The following is a 14,535-nucleotide window of genomic DNA, read 5'->3' on the forward strand; positions in this document are numbered from 1 at the left end:
TGCCAAAAATGTTGGGGACTGCTGTGCTTTAGAATGTTCCTTGAATCTGCAGCCTCTATTATATAGTTCCCTATAGACTTTGCTTCCTACCATCTTACATTCTGCCTTATAGGCATTTGTGTTTGCAACCCTTGTTTTTGTTAGTATGCTACGCTGGTGACATTGACCAAATTGACCACACATTAATTATAAGCTTAGTTGGTGATGACCTCAATGGAATAACGTGACATAAGTACTGTGACAATACTTCTTGCATGTATCTGCTGGTAGAATTGTAAACCTGGTGGTCCGAGATGGTCTAATTCAATCTTCCTATGTATCTACTTATATTAATAGTGGTAGCATTTGAGGTGGTGATTCAGAGTTTCAATGCCTCTTCTCATGGCAACAACAAATGTTTTCCTTCTGAATCAGCATTAACCTAGATGTTACTGCAGATCAAAATTAGACTGTACATTTTCAACTACAGAAATATTGGGCAGTAAACATTTTTCTTAATATTGATTGCCTACATAGGTTATGTAATTAGCATATGTTTATAGTTTTGTGATTTATGTGTGGCTGCTACTGAGCCAGAGGGGGTAAAGCAACAGCGTTTTCTCAGTTGTGTGAGCAGCATTACGTTATAATGAATAGGTAATATTAAATTGGGCTGATGAATCATATTACAGTAATCCAATATTTCACTTGTAAAGTCCCTGAGGTTTACAGAAGGAAATTTTTTCTAATAACAAGAAGAGTGAGGCATGTGCTTTGGTCTTTATTTCCTAGTTATACGATCCTGGGTAAGGAGCTCAACCTTTCTCTGCCAAAATTAAATGAGGATTAAATGAGATCATATATGTGAAGGTGTGAAGGACAGTGCCTGGCACATAGTGGGATGAATCAATGTTAGTATCTCTAAAATAGAGATTGAGTCTGAAGGTTCATAAAGTGGTAGAACCGATCTTAAGATTCCCAAATGATAGAATTGTTATTTATTTGCCTAAGGAGTAGTAGATTACTTATTGTATGTCCAGGGGATCCTTTTTTTTTTTTTTTAATAATTTTTATTTCTTTAAGACAGAGTCTCACTCTGTCCCCCAAGCTGAATGCAGTGGCACCATTTTGGCTCACTGCAACCTCTATCTCCCTGGTTCAAGCAATTCTCCTGCCTCAGCCTCCTGAGTAGCTGGGATTATAGGCGCATGCTATCTTGCCTGGCTAATTTTTTTGTATTTTTAAACTAGAGACAGGGCTTCACCATGTTAGCCAGGATGGTCTCGATCTCCTGACCTTGTGATCTGCCCACCTCGGCCTCCCAAAGTGCTGGGATTACAGGTGTGAGCCACCGTGCCCAGCCCTGGTATTTTATTATTTTTTTTTGTAGAGATGAGGTCTTACTATGTGGCCCAGGCTGGTCTTACATTCCTGAACTCAAGTGATCCTCCGACCTTGACCTCCCGAAGTGTTGGGATTACAGGCATGAGCCACCGCGCCCAGTTCCCTTCTTAAATAGTTTTAAGGGAGAGAAGAAAGAAAAAGACTGATTTTCTTCCCTTCCACTACCAAGACAGGCGAAACACACCGGAACACTTTGCTTAGCATTTCTTTTCTAAAGTGACCAAAATTTGTAATAGCCACTTAAAATGTGTACTGGAATATATCCCAATTATATCCCCAGTCTATAACTCAGCTATATGCAGCTCCTTTGTCTTATTAATGCTATGAATCAGCCATAGTTTATGTTTTCATATCACCTGAGGCCATGCAATCCTCTTTTTTGGTTGTTGAAATAATTTCTATAACTATTTCACAATTTCAATTGCCAACATTAATTCAACAGTATTTAAGCTGTCTGTCCCAGACACTATGCTAGCCTTTGGAGATTTCCAAGGTGAATAAGATGAGGACCCGGCTATTTGCCTACGGTCTAGCAGACAGACCTTTTTTTTTTAATTTTTTGAGACTGAGTCTCGCTCTGTCACCCAGGCTGGAGTGCAGTGGTGCGATCTCAGCTTACTGCAAGCTCCGCCTCCCCAGTTGACGCCATTCTCCTGCCTCAGCCTACCGAGTAGCTGGGACTACAGGCGCCCACCACCACACCTGGCTAATTTTTTGTATTTTTAGTAGAGACACGGTTTCACTGTGTGGGCCAGGATGGTCTAGATCTCCTGACCTCGTGATCCGCCCGCCTTGGCCTCTCAAAGTGCTGGGATTACAGGCATGAGCCACTGTGCTTGGCCACCTTTTTTTTTTTTTTTTTTTTGATAGGAGTCTCCCTCTGTCTCCCAGCCTGGAGTGCAGTGGCGCGATCGTGGCTCACTGCAACCTCTGCCTCCAGGGTTCAAGTGATTCTCCTGCTTCAGCCTCCTGAGTAGCTGCAACTTACAGGTGCGTGTCACCACACCCAGATAATTTTTGTATTTTTAGTAGAGACAGGGTTTCGCCACGTTGTCAGGCTGGTCTTGAAATCCTGACCTCAGGTGATCTACCCGCCTCAGCCTCCCAAAGTGCTGGGATTACAGGCATGAGCCACCGCACCTGGCCAGCAGACAGACTTCTAAGCAAATTAGAGCTACCACTTTTTGTATGCTCACTAACTGTAGATAAGGGTCTATGCCAAGCCCTTTACATCATGTGGTAATTGATATGGTGTAGTTGAATGGTTTCTACCATCGATTTCCTTACCTCCCCCACTTCCCAACAGCTCCCAGTTCCTTTTTGGGGATCTTCCCAGAAGATGACTTTACTTGGCTCAAGAGGTGGAGCACATGACAGATTAAGCCAATCAGGGCGTTTCATGCCCCTTGCTACAGGGTTCAGAGACAATCATGTTATCTGCAGCTGCCCAATTAGAGTGAATCTCATAACCTTTGATGGAAAACCAAGACAAAGGCATATTCTCTCATTGTGTCATAGAGATGTTAATATAGATGTAAGGCCTAGGACTACCATAGCCATTTTTTGTTACCGTGAAAGACATGGAGACAAGAGGGTATCACTGAAAGAATCTCAGAGAAACCCTGATGATTTCATAACCTCTGATATAGCCTATGCCCAAAGCCTGCTCTGGGCTTTTCTGTTATAGGAGCTAGGAGATTCCCTTTATTTTTCAAACCACTGGGAATTAGGTTTTCTGTTACTTGAAGGAAAGCATCATAAAGGATACACAGGACCTTTTTTATAACACAGTAGATATTATTCTCATTTTATTTTTGTGTGTTTTGTTTTGTTTTTTAAGACAGAGTCTCGCCATCTCAGCTCACTGCAACCTCCACCTCCTGGGTTCAAGCGATTCTCGTGCCTCAGCCTCTTGAGTAGCTGGGACTATAGGAGCGCACCGCCATGCTGAGCTAATTTTTGTATTTTTTGTAGAGACAGGGTTTTGCCACGTTGGCCAGGCTGGTCTCGAACCCCTGGCCTCAATGGATCCACCCACCTTGGCCTCCCAAAGTGCTGGGATTATAGGTGTAAGCCACCACACTCAGCTGATTCATTTATTTTCTTTTTTTTTGCCATACAAACCAACAACTTGCAAACTCCCATTATAAACATTTCCAGAAATTTATGGGGTACAGGTGCAATTTTGTTGCATGCATAGATTTCATACTGGAGAAGTCAGAGCTTTTAGGCTGTCCATCACCTAAATGACGTGTATTGTACTGAATAAGTAACTTCTCATCATCCACCCACCTCCCACACCCTAATCCTTCTCAATCTCCATCATCTATCATTCCACACTCTACATTTCTGTGTACACATTCTTTAGCTTCCACTTATGAGTGAGAACATGCAATATTTGTCTTTCTGTGTCTGGCTGGTTTAAGATAATGGCTTCCAGTTCTGTCCATATTGCTGCAAAGGACATGGTTTCATTCTTTTAATGGTTGAATAGTATTCTATTGCGTATATGTATCACATTTTCTTTATCCACTCATCTGAAGATGGACACTTAGATTGAGTCCACATCTTTGCTATAGTGCATTCACTCTCATTGTTATAGCTGAGAAAACAAAGGTCCTTGCCCTTTGCCACTAAGCCAATACATGGCAGAGTCAGGTTGATTTCCAAACCCACACTCTTATGATCATGCTTCTAGTAACTCCAGTGCAGTTTAAGAGGTATATCAAAGATACAGTAGTGACAGCCAGGCATAGTGGCAGGCACCTGTAATCCCAGCTACTTGGAAGACAGGAGAATCACTTGCACCGGGGAGGTGGAGGTTGCAGTGAACCAAGATCGTGCCACTGCACTCCAGCCTGGTCAACGTAGCGAGACTCCATCTCAAAATAAATAAACAACTAAATAAATAAAAGGGATACAATAGTGACATAAAGGAATGATCAGCTCATTGTGTGTGTGTGTGTGTGTGTGTGTGTCTGGTGGCCATGGAGATATTCCAGGGCACCAGACATGGACAAAAGTATGAAGTGAAGGGCTCATGGTATATGCTAAATAAATGTTTCTATTTTATTTTCCTTTGCGCTTCTGAGAAATTTGCTGTGCTAGGGAATCTTAGTGAGAGGTTCCAAATATCTCTAATGGGTCCTTAAAAGTAACACAGGGGACTGAGAGTTACTTTCAAAAAGCTAGTATTTTAAAACAGGTTGTGCAGATGAATTCAGACTTTTGTTTGTTTGTTTGTTTGTTTGAGACAGTGTCTCATTCTGTTGCTCAGGCTGGAGTGAGGCAGTACAATTATAGTTCACTGTAGTCTTGACCTGCTAGGCTCAAGCAATCCTCCTACCTCAGTCTCTGGAGTAGCTGGGACTACAGGCCTCCACACCTGGATAATTTTTTTTTTTTTTTTTTTTTTTTTGTAGAGACAGAGTTTCACCATATAGCCCAGGCTGGTCTTGAACTCCTGGCCTCAGGCAGTCCTCCTGCCTCGGCCTCTGAAAGCATTGGGATTACAGGCATGAGCCACTGTGCCTGGCCCAGACAGGCCCAGACTTCTTTACCATGGATGAGATCTTTGTCAACTCAGTGTGGCTATCTCACGCTGCTTTGTCAACAAGTTCTTTTTTTTTTTTTTTTTTTTTTTTAATGAGACAGGGTCTTACTCTGTTACCAAGGCTGCAGTGCAGTGGTTCAATCTCGGCTCACTGCAACCCCTGCCTCCTGGGTTCAGGCAATTCTCCTGCCTCAGCCTCCTGAGTAGCTGGGATTATGGGTGCCCACTACCACACCCGGTGGTACATAATAATAATTTTTCTATTTTTAGTAGAGACAGGGTTTTGCCATGTTGGCCAGGATGGTCTCGAACTCCTGGCCTCAAGTGATCCGCCCTACGTGGCCATCCAAAGTGCTGGAATTACAAGTGTGAGCCACCGCGCCTGGCCACATTCTATCATTTTTATATTTGTTTAGTCCATCCTGTCTTTGATTCCACTGCCATTGCTTATTTCAGATCATTGCTGTTTCTCATGGAGACCCTTGATACTCAGAGTGTGGTCCATGGATCAGAGTCTCAACATCACCTGGGAACATGTAAGAATCTTAGATACCCACCTCAGACTCTCTGGATTAGAATGTGCATTTTAACACACTGAAATTTGACAAGCACTAATAAATTTTTTCACTAGAGTCTTCCAATGATCTCCCAACTCTAGTTTGGTTTTGTTTTTTCAGAGATAGGGTCTCTCTCTCTCTCTCTCTCACCCAGTTGAGAGTGCAGTGGTGCACTCCATAGCTCACTACAGCCTTCAGCTCCTGAGCTCAAGTGATCCTCTTGCCTCAGCCTTCTGAATAGCTAGGATTACACATGCATGCCATTACATGCAGCTACGTTTCTACTTTTTGTAGAGACAGGGTCTCACTATGTTTTCCAGGCTGGTCTCGAACTCCTGGCCTCAAGGGATCATTCCACCTTGGCCTCCCAAAGTGCTGAGATTAGAGGCATGAACCACTGCGCTGGGCCCCTGCCTCTAGTTTTTTTGTTTGTTTGTTTGTTTTGAGACAGAGTCTCACTTTATCACAAAGTCTAGAGTGCAGTGGCGCAATCTTGGCTCACTGCAAACTCTGCCTCCGGGGTTCAAGCAATTCTCCTGCCTCAGCCTCCTAAGTAGCTGTTCCAAGCATTTTGAGAGGTGGAGGTGGGCAGATCGCTTCAGCCCAGGAGTTCAAGACCAGCCTGGACAACGTGGCGAAACCCATCTCCACCAAAAATACAAAAAATTAGCTGGGTGTGGTGGTGCACCTCAGTGGTCCCAGCTATACAAGAGGCTGAGGTGGAAGGATCACTTGAACCCAGGGGCGGAGGTTGCAGTGAGCCGAGATCCTGCAACTGTGCTCCAGCCTGGGTAACAGAGCGAGACCGTGAACATTAAATAAAAATGGATTGTCTAGGGGAGAGAGAAGTTGAGACCAAAATAGTTCAATGCTAGTAGAGAGTAAGGGACAGAGTATAGGTTAATAAATTTAGATTTACCTAGGTAGTATCAGCCAGATTTGTAGGTCAAAGTACAAATTTACGGCCGGGCACCGTCCCAGCACTTTGGGAAGGTGAGGCAGGTGGATCACTTGCGGTCAGGACTTCAAGACCAGCCTGGCCAACATGGTGAAACCCTGTCTCTAGTAAAAATACAAAACGAAATTAGCCAGGTGTGGTGGCGCTGCCTGTAGTCCCGGCTACTAGGGATGCTGAGGAAGGAGAATTGCTTGAACCAAGGAGGTGGAGGTTGCAGTGAGCTGAGATCGTGCCACTGCACTCCAGCCTGGGCCACAGAGTGAGACTGTCTCAAAAACAACAACAACAAAAACAAAGTACAAATTTACTGGTTTCAATGACTAGCTCAAACAAAGGTGTCATCAGCTGTCATAGGAAATACACAAGATAGGATCTGGAGGAAGATATTAAATTTGAAGTGCTTCTGGGATATCTAGTCTAGTGGTGCTGCCCAACAGAGAGTTGTATAGACACATCTGGAAATATAAGTTCGTAAACTTTTAGCATGTCTTTACTCACTTTACTGTTTAGTTTAGGTGAACCTTTTTCCAGAGGGTAACTCCCCTGCATAGATGATGGTAAAAAACTGTAGAGACTAAGGTTGGGGTTATAAATACACAGTAAATATAGGTAGAATGCAAGGAATTTTTTTTTTTTTTTTTTTGGAGAGACACGATCTCACCAAGTTGCCCAGCCTGGCCTTGAACTCCTGGGCTCAAGCAATCTTCGTGCCTTGACCTTCCACAGTGCTGGGATTACAGGCATGGGGTACCACCTCCGGCTAGATGCAAGGATTTTATTTCCTGGATGGAGCAGCATTTTGGAGCATCCAGAAATATCAGCCCTGTATGCAAGGGGATGCTGTTGAATCAATTCCACATGAAATAGACAAGGCATACTAGCAGTTATGTTAGGATGTTATCATTTGAGCCATACACAGATCAGGGGGCACTTTAGAATTTTTCTTCTGCTTACTCAGTTCATTCATACGTTCAACAAGCATTGGCTGGGTATCTACCACGTGCCTTTCAATATTTCAGCTCTGATGATTTGAAAGTAAATAGAACACATTTCTACTTCATGGGTATCCTCATGTAAATATGTGATTTATAAATGAGTTGTATTACTCACGCACATTTCTTTTCTTTTCTTTTCTTTTTTTTTTTTTTTTTTTGAGACAGAGTCTCACTCTGTTGCCCAGGCTGCAGTGGTGTGATCTCGGCTCACTGCAACCTCTGCCTCCCAGGCTCAAGCGATTCTCATGCCTCAGCCTCCCAAGTAGCTGAGTAGCTGGGATTACAGGCACACGCCACTACGCCTTGCTAATTTTTGTATTTTTAGTAGAGATGGGATTTCACCATGTTGGCCAGGCTGATCTCAAACTCCTGGCCTCAAGTGATTTACCTGCCTCGGCCTCTCAAAGTGCTAGGATTACAAGCATAAGCCACCATACCCAGCCCTCACACACACTTCTGGTGAGTATAACTTGGCATGACACTTTTGAAGGATGGCTTGATAATATAAAATGCCTTCAAAAATGTGCATATCCTTTGATTCAGCAATTTCACATCAAGGAATTTTTCCCAAAAGAATAAGATATCTACAAAGCTTTAACTGCAAGACTGCTCCTCATATTTTGCTGATAATCTCGAGAATTTAGGAATAACCTGTTTGTCCCCAGAACCGAGGAGATTGGTTATATAAATTATTCTATAGATAGCAGGAAACCAGTGGATGATTTTCTTTTTATTTTTTTTATTTTTTTTATTTTTTCAGAGACATGTTCTTGTTCTGTAGCCCAGGCTGGAGTGCAGTGGTGTGGTGATCACAGCTCATTGTAACCTTGAACTCCTAAGATCAAGCGATCCTCCCACCTCAGCCTCCCAATGGAGGTTTTTAAGCAGGAGAGTGGCATTGGATGTGTGTGTATGTGTATCTAATTTTAGAAGTCGTGTGGAGAATGGTTTTCAGTAGGGAGAAAAAAAACCCAGAAAAGATGTTTTTTTGCCACAGTGTAGGTCAGAGATGATGCAAAATTGAGCTAACTTAGGCAGTAGGAATGAGGAGGAGAATCAGATTTGGGAGCTATTTCCAAAATAGAGTCAATAGGATTTGTTGACTGACTGTGGCAGAGAGTGTTGGGATGTTGCAGAATAAGGTACCAAGGATATACTGAGATTTCCAACTCGGATGGAGCAGGTATGGGGGCTGATATAGTGAATCTGACTTTGAATATGATCAGGTTGAGGTTATAAATCCCTCTTCATGGGCACTGCCATGGTGGTTTCTTGAAACACCTTTGAGAGGTGATGTGGGATGTGGCGAAGTGTTTAGGCTTTGAGACTGGCTGGCTGAGTTTGAATGCTGGTTCTGCCATGTGTTAGCAAGTAATTTACTTACCCAAACTCTCTGAGCTACAGCCCCTGTCTCACAGGATACTACAGCACAGAATGAAGAAGGATAAATCTGGTACAGTGCCCAGCACATAGTAACCACGCAATAAACATCAGCTTTTAAAAAACAGACAATGCGGGCTGGGCGCAGTGGCTCACGCCTGTTATCCCAGCACTTTGGGAGGCCGAGGCAGGCGGATCACAAAGTCAAGAGATCGAGACTATCCTGGCTAACTTAGTGAAACCCCGTCTCTACTAAAAATACAAAAATTAGCTGGGCATGGTGGTGCATGCCTGTAATCCCAACTACTGGGGAGGCTGAGGCAGGACAATCGCTTGAATCTGGGAGGCGGAGATTCCAGTGAGCCGAGATAACGCCACTACACTCTGATCTGGCGACAAAGCGAGAAAGCGAGACTCCCTCTCAAACAAAAAACAGTCAATGCTGCCTGTAATCCCAGTATTTTAGGAGGCTGAGGTGAGCAGACTGGGCTGAGGTTGGGAATTCAAGACCAGCCTGGCCAAAAGGTGAAACCCTATCTCTACCAATAATACGAAAAATTAGCCAGGCGTGGTGGTTCATGCCTGTAATCCCAGCTACTTGGGAGGCTGAGGCAGGAGAATCGTTTGAACCTGGGAGGCGGAGGTTGCCCTGAGCCGAGATCGTGCCATTGCACTCCAGCCTGGGGAACAGATTGAGACTCCATCAAAAAGAGAAAAGAAAACCACAAAAAAACTCAGACAATTCTATAATAGAGGGAGAATACGCATGCAACCCAGGGATTTTTCTCAGATACCCTCCCCACTCTCAAATAGCATGTGCTCTAAGCTCCTATGGTAAAACTTCATGCCCCTGCAAAACTCACACACCTGATCCCACTCCTCAAGCACTTCATGGAGAAGCAGCAGCTCCCAGCTCTATAACAGATAGGGGATTTCAGGTCCTAAGTCTTGAGAGCAAATATTTCCTCAACTTCTTTTCTCTCTCTCAAGCCTCCCTTAAGAGCAATACATACTATGCTTTCTGGAACTCTATTCTACCTTCCAAACCCATTTATATCTTTTACGATTTTTTTTTCCCCAAGATTGCTGGATATTTTCTATTTTTTTTTCTGGAGACAGTCTCGCTCTGTTGCCCAGGCTGGAGTTCAGCGGTGCGATCTCAGCTCACTGCAACCTCCACCTCCCGGGAGGAACTGCCAGACCATCTTCCAAAGAGGTTGCAACATTGTATATTCATGGTATGAGAGATCTAATTTTTCTACTCAATGTCATTTTAATGGTGTGGTTTTTTGTTTTGTTTTGTTTTGTTTTGTTTGAGACAGGATTTCACTGTCACTCAGGCTGGAGGGCAGTGATCCAGTCATAGCTCACTGCAGCCTCAACCTCCTGGGTTCAGGTAAGCCTCCCACCCCAGCCCCCTGAGTTGCTGGGACCACAGGCACATGCCACCACTCCCGGCTAATTTTTTAATTATCACTTGTATAGACGGGATCTCCCTATGTTGCCCAAGCTGGTCTTGAACTCCTGGGCTCAAGCAATCCTTTTGCCTCAATCTCCCAAAGTGTTAGTGAGAGGTGAAGCCCGCTGCATTTCCTGTATGGAGTGGGGACTTGGAGAACTTTTCTGTCTAGCTAAAGGTTTGTAAACGCACCAATCTGCACTCTGTAAAAACTCACCAGTCAGCACTCTGTGTCTAGCTAAAGGTTTGTAAACGCACCAATCTGCACTCTGTAAAAACGCACCAATCAGCAGGACATGGTCAGGGACAAATAAGGGAATAAAAGCTGGCCACCCCCAACCAGCAGCGGCAACCTGCTTGGGTCCCCTTCAACGCTGCGGACGCTTTGTTCTTTCGCTCTTCACATTAAATCTTGCTGCTGCTCAGTCTTTGTGTCTGCACCACCTTTGTGAGCAATAACACTCACTGCGAGGGTCTGTGGCTTCACTCCTGAAGTCAGCGAGACCGTGAACCCACCGGAAGGAAAAAACTCCAGACACATCTGAACATCTGAAGAAACAAACTCCGGACACACCATCTTTAAGAACTGTAACACTCACTGCGAGGGTCCACAGCTTCATTCTTTAAGTCAGAGAGACCAAGAACCCACCAGAAGGAATACATTCCAGATACATTAGGATTACAGGTCAATGTCATTTTAATAGGTTTTTGGTTTTGATTTGGAGACTTTATTTGGTAAATTCTCAAAGAGTCAGCACTCAAAATATCAGCTAACATGTTGCTTCAACCCAAGAAGGATGATGATCATGATGATACTAACTTGTACTGAGGACCTCCTATGGGCTGCCATACTTTATCTCATTTAATCATAATAGTCCTCTGGGGCTGGGTGTGGTGGTTCACGCCTATAATCCCAACGCTTTGGGAGGCCTAGTCAGGCGGATCACCTGAGGTCAGGAGTTCCAGACCAGCCTGGCCAAAATGGTGAAACCTCGTCTCTACTAAAAATACAAAAATTAGCCGGGCCTGGTGATGTGCGCCTATAATCCCAGCTACTTAGGAGGCTGAGACAGGAGAATCACTTGAACCTGGGAGGTGGAGGTTGCAGTGAGCCAAGATCACACTACTATGCTCCAGCCTGGGCAACAGAGTGAGACTCCATGTCAAAAGAAGAATAGTCCTCACCACTACACTCCAGCCTGGGCAACAGAGTGAGACTCCATGTCAAAAGAATAATAATAATAATAATAATAATAATAATAGTCCTCACCACTACACTCCAGCCTGGGCAACAGAGTGAGACTCCATGTCAAAAGAATAATAATAATAATAATAATAATAATAATAGTCCTCACCACTACACTCCAGCCTGGGCAACAGAGTGAGACTCCACATCAAAATAATAATAATAATAATAGTCCTCAGAATAGATAATAATGTCATTAGCATTTGAAAGAAAGTGAAGATTACAGAAATTAAGGGACAAACACACAGAGTCACACAGCCAGCAGGTGGCAGAGTCAGGGCTCAAACTCAGATCCTCTGGATTTCACGGCCCGCAATTTTGAAAACCATGCGATTCTCATAAGCTCAGTGTCATGGACGTTTGAAATTCTCAACATGCTGGATGAAGTATCAAATTACCAGGATGAGATTGCATTATTTTTCCTTTCAATCAACCAAAATGACAGTTATAAAAGTGTCTTGCACTGGCCCCTGCTGCCTTGGCTCTTTATAATCACCCAGGATCCCTCCAAGTCCTTGGCATTCCCAGCAAAGCCGAGGCACTGAGCCAGGACAAGCAGCCAGGGCTCGGGGGCGGGGGGGGGGGGCGGGGGTGAGGGGGTGGAGGGGAGGGTGTGGGGGGGTGTCGCTGCTTAATACTTCCATGCAGATGGTGACTTCAGCCAGTTACTGAACTTGAAGCATTATCACCCTATGCTAATGCAAACAGACAGGGTTCTGGGGACTGTGGTGGCAGGGATAGTTTGTCCTCTAGGATTGTGGAATTGTATTACACACTTTTAGAAGTGAAATTTATTCGTTTTTGAATTCTAAAACAATATGGGCTCAATATAGATGGTTGGAAAATTCATAAAATTAAAAAAAAAATATTTCCCAAATTTCAACTCTAGAAACAGCCATTGTTAATGTTCTCTTGTATTTACTGCTAGTCATTTTATTTTTCATACATTAAAACCATTATTTATTGCTGGGCGTGGTGGCTCACGCCTGTAATCCCAGCACTTTGGGAGGCTGAGGTGGGCGGATCACGAGGTCAGGAGATCAAGACCATCCTGGCTAACACGGTGAAACCCTGTCTCTACTAAAAATGCAAAAAATTACCTGGGCGTGGTGGCGGGTGCCTGTAGACCCAGCTACTCGGGAGGCTAAGGCAGGAGAATGGTGTGAACCCGAGAGGCGGAGCTTGCAGTGAGCCAATATAGCACCACTGCACTCCAGCCTAGGCGACAGAGCAAGACTCCGTCTCAAAAAAAAAAACACCACCATTATTTATTTATATTTTAGAGACAGAGACTCACTCTGTAGCCCAGGCAGGAGTGCAGTGGCATGATCATAGCTCACTCACTGCAGTCTCAACCTCCTGGGCTCAAGCAATCCTCTCACCTCAACCTCCCGAGTAGCTGGGACTATAGGTGTATGCCACAACAGCTGGCTAATTTTTTTTTTTTTTTTTTTTTTTGGTAGAGACAGGGTCTTGCTGTATTCCTCAGGCTGGTCTTGAACTCCTGGCCTCAGGCAATCCTCCTGCCTCGGCCTCCCAAAGTGCTGGGATTACAGGTGTGAGCCACTGCACCCAGCCTGATTTCTTTTCTGATTATAAAAGTAATACAGGCCGGGCTTGGTGGCTCATGCCTGTAATCCCAGCACTTTGGGAGGCCAAGGTGGGCAGATCACTTGAGGTCAAGAGTTTGAGACGAGCCTGGCCAACATGGTGAAACCTCATCTCTACTAAAAATGCAAACATTAGCTGGGTGTGGTGGTGGGCACCTACACTCCCACCTACTTAGGAGGCTGAAGTGGGAGGATTGCTTGAACCTGGCAGGTGGAGGTTACAATAAGCCGAGATCAAGATCGTGCCACTGTACTCTAGGGTGGGCAACAGAGTAAGACTCTATCTCAAATAAATAAAAGTAATACGTATACTTTGTAGAAACATTGGAGAATACAAACAAAACATTTATTATCATGACATACATAGGTAGTCACTATCAATATTTTGGTGTATGACATTTTAGTGTTTTTTCACCCTGGATGTGTATACATGTTTGTATATACGTAAACAGGTAAAATTGGAATCACAGTAGCCGGGTGTGGTAGCCCATGCCTGTAATCCCAGCTCTTTGGGAGGCAGAGGCAAGAGAATCACCTGAGGCCAGGAGGTCAAGACCCACCTGGGCAACATGGCAAAAACTACATCTCCGCTAAAAATACAAAAATTAGTTGGGCAAGGTGGTGCATACCCGTAGTCCCAGCTACTAAGGAGGCCTGGGTGGGAGGATTGCTTGAGCCCGGGAGGTGAGCAGTGAGCCGACATCACACCACAGCACGCTAGCCTGGGTGACAGAGCGAGACTCTCAAAAAAAAAAAAAAAAAAAAAGGAATCACAGTATTTTTAAATTTCTACCATTATCATTCTATAAAATATGATTGAGATTACAGTGTGCACTTGATCTTAGCCAAAAGATCCAGAACAACAGCTCACACTTTATATTACAATTTGTATTCTACTTTTCCTGATATTTTGATTAAATTGTGCTATGTTTTCCCTATGACATTTCCCTATTACATTTCTTTGTAAACATCATTTTAAATAAGTGTCCAGTGTTACATTGCAGGCATACCGTAAGTTTAGCCATTTCCCTTTTGTAAGATACTGACCCTTTTCTAATTTTTTCTACAGTTTACATAAATTGTAAAAAAAATATATTGTGTGAATGTATTTTTAGTAATTCAGATATTCCTTCGGGTAGATTTCCATGAGTTGAATTTTTAGATCCAATAGATGTATTTTTTCTTTTTTAAATTATAAAATATTTTAATGTAGAGATAATTACATGACAAAGATCCCTAAATGCACCAACCGTCTTTTAAGGGATACACACCCTTTTATTTATATATTATGTCTGTAAGATTCATCCATTTTGTTGGTAGTAATTTGTTTTTTTGTTTGTTTGTTTTTTTTTTTTTGTGAGACAGGGTTTCACTCTGTGGCCCAGGCTGGAGTG

At 43.7% G+C, this 14,535-nt stretch overlaps 1 protein-coding gene across 2 annotated transcripts in view; it reads left to right on the plus strand.

The window, feature by feature from the left end:
• The window catches only part of BMERB1 (bMERB domain containing 1), a 178,527-nt gene that overhangs the window by 5,875 nt on the left and 158,117 nt on the right, over nucleotides 1-14,535 (plus strand). For both annotated transcript variants that reach the window (XM_063796170.1, XM_063796171.1), the window contains exon 2: nucleotides 5,393-5,472. The gene's annotated coding sequence lies outside the window, so the exon portion shown is untranslated. The remainder of the gene's footprint in view (nucleotides 1-5,392; nucleotides 5,473-14,535) is intronic.

This window comes from Pan troglodytes, chromosome 18 (genome assembly GCF_028858775.2).
Source record: "Pan troglodytes isolate AG18354 chromosome 18, NHGRI_mPanTro3-v2.0_pri, whole genome shotgun sequence".
Lineage (NCBI taxonomy): Eukaryota > Metazoa > Chordata > Mammalia > Primates > Hominidae > Pan > Pan troglodytes.